Source organism: Microcebus murinus, unplaced genomic scaffold (genome assembly GCF_040939455.1).
Source record: "Microcebus murinus isolate Inina unplaced genomic scaffold, M.murinus_Inina_mat1.0 scaf001_hap2_Mmur4.0, whole genome shotgun sequence".
Lineage (NCBI taxonomy): Eukaryota > Metazoa > Chordata > Mammalia > Primates > Cheirogaleidae > Microcebus > Microcebus murinus.
Genome location: NW_027438947.1, coordinates 4,062,474 through 4,069,769, shown reverse-complemented (window position 1 = coordinate 4,069,769; position 7,296 = coordinate 4,062,474).

Sequence of the window (7,296 nt, the reverse complement as noted above, 5' to 3'; positions counted from 1 at the left end):
ACATCTGAGACTGTGACAGGCACAATAAGTGACCTAATATACCATCCCTGACAGGCAGTGGAGTCAGGATTTTTCATCCACTTTCCCTGATGTCCCAGACATTGTTCTGTCCTCCTCTGGGTCATTAATGACACTGTTCCCACTACCACCACCCTGACTTATAGGGTTTTCTGTGTAGATTTATGCAGCAGGCTCTTCTTGGCTTTACCCCACCTCCAGGCTCTCCTCGTCCAACTGTCCCTTGCATATGGTTATAACAAGATGCTCCTGAGGAGGCACCAACCCACTTGCCATCACCAGGTGATTCTTCTTAGATGCTGAGTCATGTACCTTGCTAGCTTAATGGGGCCTGATCCATAGAATGTTCTCAAACAGTGAGACATGATGGATTGAATGAATGAATGAAATGTGCAAGGATGCAATGTATCTTCCTTCTTCAACATCTCTTAGCTTGAGCCATTAGGGTGCTTGACCTTCATTTCCAGTTTTGTCCAGTCCATGAGCCCATATTGACCAAGTAGGGAAGACCCTGAGGACTCAGCTCTGGTGCTTTTGCATGCCTGTGCCCACATAGTCCTGTGGGCATGCACCCATTAGAATGTGCTGCAGCATTTGCTTGTTCACCTTTCTGCTTCCTTCTGGTTCTGTGTGGAGGTTCTGACATTGGTTCCTCTGAGATAGACCATTCATTCATCACCTTCCTGTTCAGCACTTGGCACATATTATCTCATTAAACCCCCACACACAGCATTCCTGAAAAGTGGGCACTCTCGTTCCCATCTTATAGAGGTGGAAGCCTGACATGGAGGTTTCTTACCTAGGTTAGAAGCATGGGCACAGGAGAGGAATGGGAGCAGGGTATCAATAATAGTAATGTCCATTTCTTGAGCAGCATCTCTGTGCCAGGTGCTTTGCATACATGTTCCATTTACAATGTAGATGCTATTGTGTCTATAATTTTAAAGATGAGGCATCAGAAATATCACAAGAACAAATAACTTGCTCAACATCAGAGTTAAGTTGTGCAGACTGGGTTCAAGCCCAAGCTTGTTTGATGTCACAGCCCATGCCCTTATCACAAAGCCAGGAGTTGGATGTGAGGGGAGACTGAAGGAGTAGGGTCTGGTGTGTGCAAAGAATTGGAAGGTGTAACAAGGCAAGTGACGGAATCTCAGCTGAGATTAACCCCATACCCCTCTCCAGAGGACTGAGAATGCTGGATAGCTGAGAGTCTGGGGCTCATCTACAGGCCATCTTCACCTCCTCCCTGGTTGCCAGGAGTCAATGCTTCAAGACTCATGAAAGCTTCAGTAGCCTGGAAACTACAAAAAGCATTTAATTCCTTAATTACAATGTACTAACTGTTGAGGTGAGTAGGGATAGTTTGCATAGACTCTTCTTCTATATGCAGGCTGTCCTGGGTATCTTTTGAGGATACTCAGGGCAGGGGTATCCTCAAAATTGCTATAGGTGGAGTACTCTTGTATTAGAGACACTAAGTTATCCAGGCCTACCTGAAGCCCTCACCTCAGAGCCCATAGAAGAAAGGCATTGTATAGGCTGTTGAATAGTGGGCACAGTATAGCTGGTTATTTAGGTATTGCAACACTGTTGCTATTATTTTTCTCCATCTACTTTTAGCTGTACTTTATTGCAACCCCTTTTTATTCTTTAAATTACCTCTTTAGTGGTTTCAGTTTTTAAAACTTAGTCCATTGTGTTTCAAAATTCCAAACTTGTATCCAATCAAAAACTTTCTCTTCCCAAATAATTGGATATTCCTTAGGGGATGGGGACTAGGTCTGTTTTTTGTTTCTTTTAATTTCCCCCCACACACACACACCTCTTATTGATTTAGTTCATTTGCAGGTGAGGGCAGGGAGAAGGAAACAACGTTGTAGGAATCAAGGATCATGTTATGTAACACATCATTGGCTGAGGTGAGGACTAATCGCTGGCTCCTCTCTGGTTCAGTGTGGTTCTCACTAATGCTATTGGCCTGTTTTTAAATTCAAATCTTGTATGCAATCTATATCTTTTCATGTCTAAGTAACTTCATATGCATTTGGTTATAGGAAATTATTTGGAAATGAAGGATATGAAATACTCTGTCATCAAGAAAACTGGATGGGCCAATAGCAACTACAAGTTGAATGATCTTTTATATGGAACCATGGTAGCCAAGAAAAGGAGAATATTAGAGATATAATTCTTATTCAACCACCTCTATGCTTTTACAACTCACAATTTAGGTTTCCCGTGCTGCTACCATGTTTCTAATCTATCAGAGTAGGAGGATTATCTAGCCTGTGCTTACAGAGTATATAGCCATAATGTAGTGCAAAGGCCATAACCAGATCTTGGCCATGACTTGGACTGTGGCTTTGGCTCATATTCAGTGTGTTACTAAGCTAAGGCAGGGATTGATATGAAAAGGAAAACAAAGAAATCCCTGGGAGTGGGGAGGAGGAGATGGGTATATGCACATGTAATGGATGCGTTGCACACCGTCTGGGGGATGGACATGCTTGAAGCTCTGACTCAGATGGGACAAGGGCAATATATGTAACCTAAATATTTGTACCCCCATAATATACTGAAATTAAAAAATAATGGAATTAAAAAAAAGAAAGTCCTCAACCAGGTGAATTAAGATTATAGCAGTGAAATAATTTAGGAAAAAGCTTGTAAACCAGATTAAAATCAAGAAATTGGTTAGGGAAGAGGCTAATATAGAGCTAGTGATCCAGATTTAAGCTAGTGTACTAGCTTAAGCAATGTCCAAGTCGTGGTTGGTGACTCGGGCCAAGGTTGAAACAACGAATAGGAAATTGATAAGACTCAGTCTGATGCAGTGGCAAAAATAGATCAGCGACCTAGACTGAGGCCAAGATACACAACAAGGGCAGTGACCCACATGACACTAAGACAAAGACTGGGAAATTTTCCCATACATAAGCCATGATCCAGACTAAAGCTGAGGCAGAAGCAGGGGAAAAGGTAAAGGTCAAGAAAGTGCAATTGATCCAGTCTGAGGCTATGACAGTGACTAGGAAATTAGCAAGGGAAGATCCAAGAACCCAGATGGAATCCAGGGAAGGTCTTGTCAGAACCCATAAAAAGTCCACAAGTGTTCCATACCAAAGGTAAGATTATGTTTGGATCCAGGGTTTAAGGACATTAGCATATCTGAGGCTGACATTAGGATAGGATCAGGTTCTCAAATAGGGGCTGAAGCTGGGGCTAGTGGTGATCACTAAGCTGGACTTCACTGTGTGATCTGGACCTTTGGGGAAAATCAGGCCTTTTGCTGTGGCCTACCACTTTCATGGTATCAAAATATGCTTTTCTAACCCAGGCAGAAAAAAATGGGTTTGGTCAAGATGCAGATTGAAATCCAGATGAATATGTGGATTGAGATTTGACCTTTAATAAATACTTCACAAACTTTAATGTATAAAAGAACTACCAAGGGATCTTGTTAAAATTCAGATTCCTATTTTGAGTGGGCCCATTATTCTGCATTTTTAGTAAGCTTTGAGGTGATGCTGATATTGATGATGCTGCCAGTCTGTTGACCACACTCTGAGTAGTAAGATCTTAGACCAAGATGCCAATTGATGTCTGAACTTTGATTACTGACTGCAGTTGTACCCATAAACAAGATTAGTTATAGAGAGAGATATAGGACTAAGATGTGGCACAGCTACTTCAGAGGCTGTGAGGCTAATATAGATAGATCTTCAGGAGCTTTAAATACTCATTTAGTAGACATTCACTGGAGTGAGTTTTTATTCATTAAATAATAACTAACATCATATAGGAATCAAGACTTACTCCACATTTACTTGAGTTGACATTCATATAATAGGTATAGTTCTGATTATTGAAAACTTGCTTAATAATCCTTCCTCTAGCATCAGGCTAAAGGCATAAAATTCAGCAAATAACAACTCTGTGGATTTTAATAATCATAGGATGACCAGGGCATATGTAAATTAGGTTTCTGTAGACATTATCTATTTTTCCTATGAGTTAGTGGGCTTTATTCCAGGAATGCAAAGATGGTTCAACATACAAAAATCAATAAATGCGATATAACACATTAATAAAGGAAAAAACCTATATTATCATATCAATAGATGCAAAAATAGCAATTGAAAAATTCAATATAATTTCATGATGAAAACTCTCAACAAATTTTGTATAGAAGAAATGTACCTCAATACAGTAAAGGCCATGTATCACAAGCACACTGCTAGCATCATACTAAATGAAGAAAAGTTGAAAACTTTTTCTTTATGTTCAGGAACAAGAAAAGGAAAGATGCCTACACTTGCCATGTCTATTCAACATAGTGCTGGAAGTCCTAGCCAGATCAATTAGGCAGAAGAAAGAAATAAAAGGTTCCAAATCAAAAAGGAAGTTAAATTGTCTCTGTATACAAATGACATGATCCTATGCACAGAAAACCCTAAATATGTTAAAAAATGTTAAAATTAATAAATGAATTCAATAAAATTGCAGGATACCAAGTTATACAAAAATCAGTGGCATTTGTATACACTAACAATGATCTATCTGAAAAAAGAAATAAAAATTCCATTTATAATAACTACAAAAAATTTAAGACATTGATATTTGGTCTCTCCAAATCTCATGTTGAAATTTGATCCCCAGTATAGGAAGGGGGGCCCGGTGGGATGTGCTTGACTCATGGGGGTGCATCCATCATGAATGGCTTGATGCTGTCCCAGAGGTAATGGGTAAGTTCTTACTTTGTTAGCTCAGAGGAGAGCTGGCTATTTAAAAGGGCTTTGCACCACCTCCTCTTTCTCTTGTTCCTGTTCTTGCCATGTAGCATACCTGCTCCCCTTTCACCTTCCACCTTGATTGGAGGCTCCATGACGCCCTCACCAGAAACAGATGCTGGTGTGATGTTTCTTGTACAGCCTGTGAGAGACATATATTGCAAGAACTATGAAACACTGAGAAACAAAATTGTAGAAGATGTAAACAGATGGAAAAATCTACCATGCTCATGGATATGCAGAATCAATTTTGTTAAAATGTCCACACTACCAAGGTGATTTACAGAATCAAAGCAATCCCTATCAAAGTACCATCATCATTCTTTGCAAATCTAGAAAAAATAATTCTACGGTTTGTATGGAACTAGAGAAGACCTTGTGTAGCCAAAGCAATCTTAAGCAAAAAGAACAAACTGGGAGGTAGCGGTCTACCAGACTTCAAGCTTTACTACAAGGCTATAGTAACAAAAACAACATTGCACTGACACAAGAACAGACATATAGACCTTTGGAACAGGACTCAGAACCCAGATATGAAACCATCTGCATATTGTCATCTAAGCTTTGACAAAGCAGACAAAAATATACACTGGGGAAAAGAATCTCTTTTCAAGAAATGGAGTTGGGAAAACTGGATAACCACATGCTTTAGATTTAAACTGGATCCCCATCTATCACCTCTTATAAAAATTAACTCACAATGGATAACAGACTTAAACCTAAGGCATGAAACCTTAAGAGTCCTAGAAGAAAATGTAGGGAAGACTCTTTTAGACATCGGCCTAGGCCAAGAATTTATGAAGATGACCCCCAAAGCAATCACAACAGCAACAAAAATAAATAAATGGGACCTGATCAAATAAAAAAGCTTCTCCACAGCCAAGGAGGCTACCATAAGAGTGAATAGACAGCCTACAGAATGGAAGAAAGTATTTGCTTTCTACACATCCAATAAAGGGCTGATAACAAGAATCTATATAGAACTTAAAAAGTAAACAAGAAAAAATCAAACAACCCCATCAATAAATGGGCAAAGGACATGAACAGAAACTTTTCTTTCTTTTTCTATTTTTTTTTTAATTATTTTTTTTTATTTTGGCATATTATGGGGGTACAGATTTTAAGGTTTCAATAAATGCCCATTTCCCCCCCTCCCCCCAAAAGTCTGAGTCTCCATCATGACCATCCCCCAGATGGTGCACATCTCACTCACTATGTATGTATATACCCGCCCCCCTCCCCCCTTCCCACCTGCCCAATACCCTATTACTGTAGCACCTATGTGTCCACTTAGGTGCTACTCAGTTAATACCAGTTTGCTGGAGAATATATCTGGTGCTTGTTTTTCCATTCTTGGGATACTTCACTTAGTAGTATGGGTTCCAGCTCTAACCAGGAAAATATAAGGTGTGCTATATCACCATTGTTTCTTAGAGCTGAATAGTACTCCATGGTATACATATACCACATTTTATTAATCCATTCTTTGATTGATGGGCACTTGGGCTGTTTCCACAGCCTTGCAATTATGAATTGTGCTGCTATAAACATTCGAGTGCAGGTGTCTTTTTTGTAGAGTGTCACTGGATCATTTGGGTAGATGCCCAGCAATGGGATTGCTGGATCAAATGGTAGATTCAGTTGTATCGCTTTAAGGTATCTCCATATTGCTTTCCACAGAGGTTGAACTAGTTTGCAGTCCCACCAGCAGTGTAGGAGTGTTCCTCTCTCTCCGCAACCACGCCAGCATTTATTGTTTGGAGATTTTTTGATAAAGGCCATTCTCACTGGGGTTAAGTGATATCTCATTGTGGTTTTGATTTGCATTTCCCTGATGATTAGAGATGTTGAGCATTTCTTCATATGTTTGTTGGCCATTCTTCTGTCTTCTTTAGAAAAATTTCTGTTCAAGTCCTTTGCCCACTTTTTAATGGGGTTATTTGATTTTTTCTTCCTAATTTTCGTGAGTTCTAAGTATATTCTAGTTATCAGTCCCTTATCGGATGCATAGGATGCAAAAATTTTCTCCCATTCTGTAGGTTGTCTGTTTACTTTCATGACTATTTCTTTGGCTGTGCAGAAGCTTTGTAGTTTGATCATGTCCCATTTATTTATTTTTGTTGCTGCTGTGATTGCCTTTGGGGACTTCTTCATAAACTCTTTGCCCAGGCCGATGTCTAGGAGAGTGTTTCCAACTTTTTCCTCTAGAGTTCTAATAGTTTCATATCTTAGGTTTAAGTCTGTTATCCAGCGTGAGTTGGTTTTTGTGAGAGGTGAAAGGTGTGGGTCCTGTTTTAGCCTTCTACAGGTGGCTATCCAGTTTTCCCAGCACCATTTATTGAAGAGGGATTCTTTTCCCCAGCATATGTTTTTGTCTGCTTTGTCAAAGATGAGACGGCTATATGAGGATGGTTTTATATCAGGATTCTCACATCTGTTCCACTGGTCAATATTCCTGTTTTTGTGCCAATACCATATTGTTTTA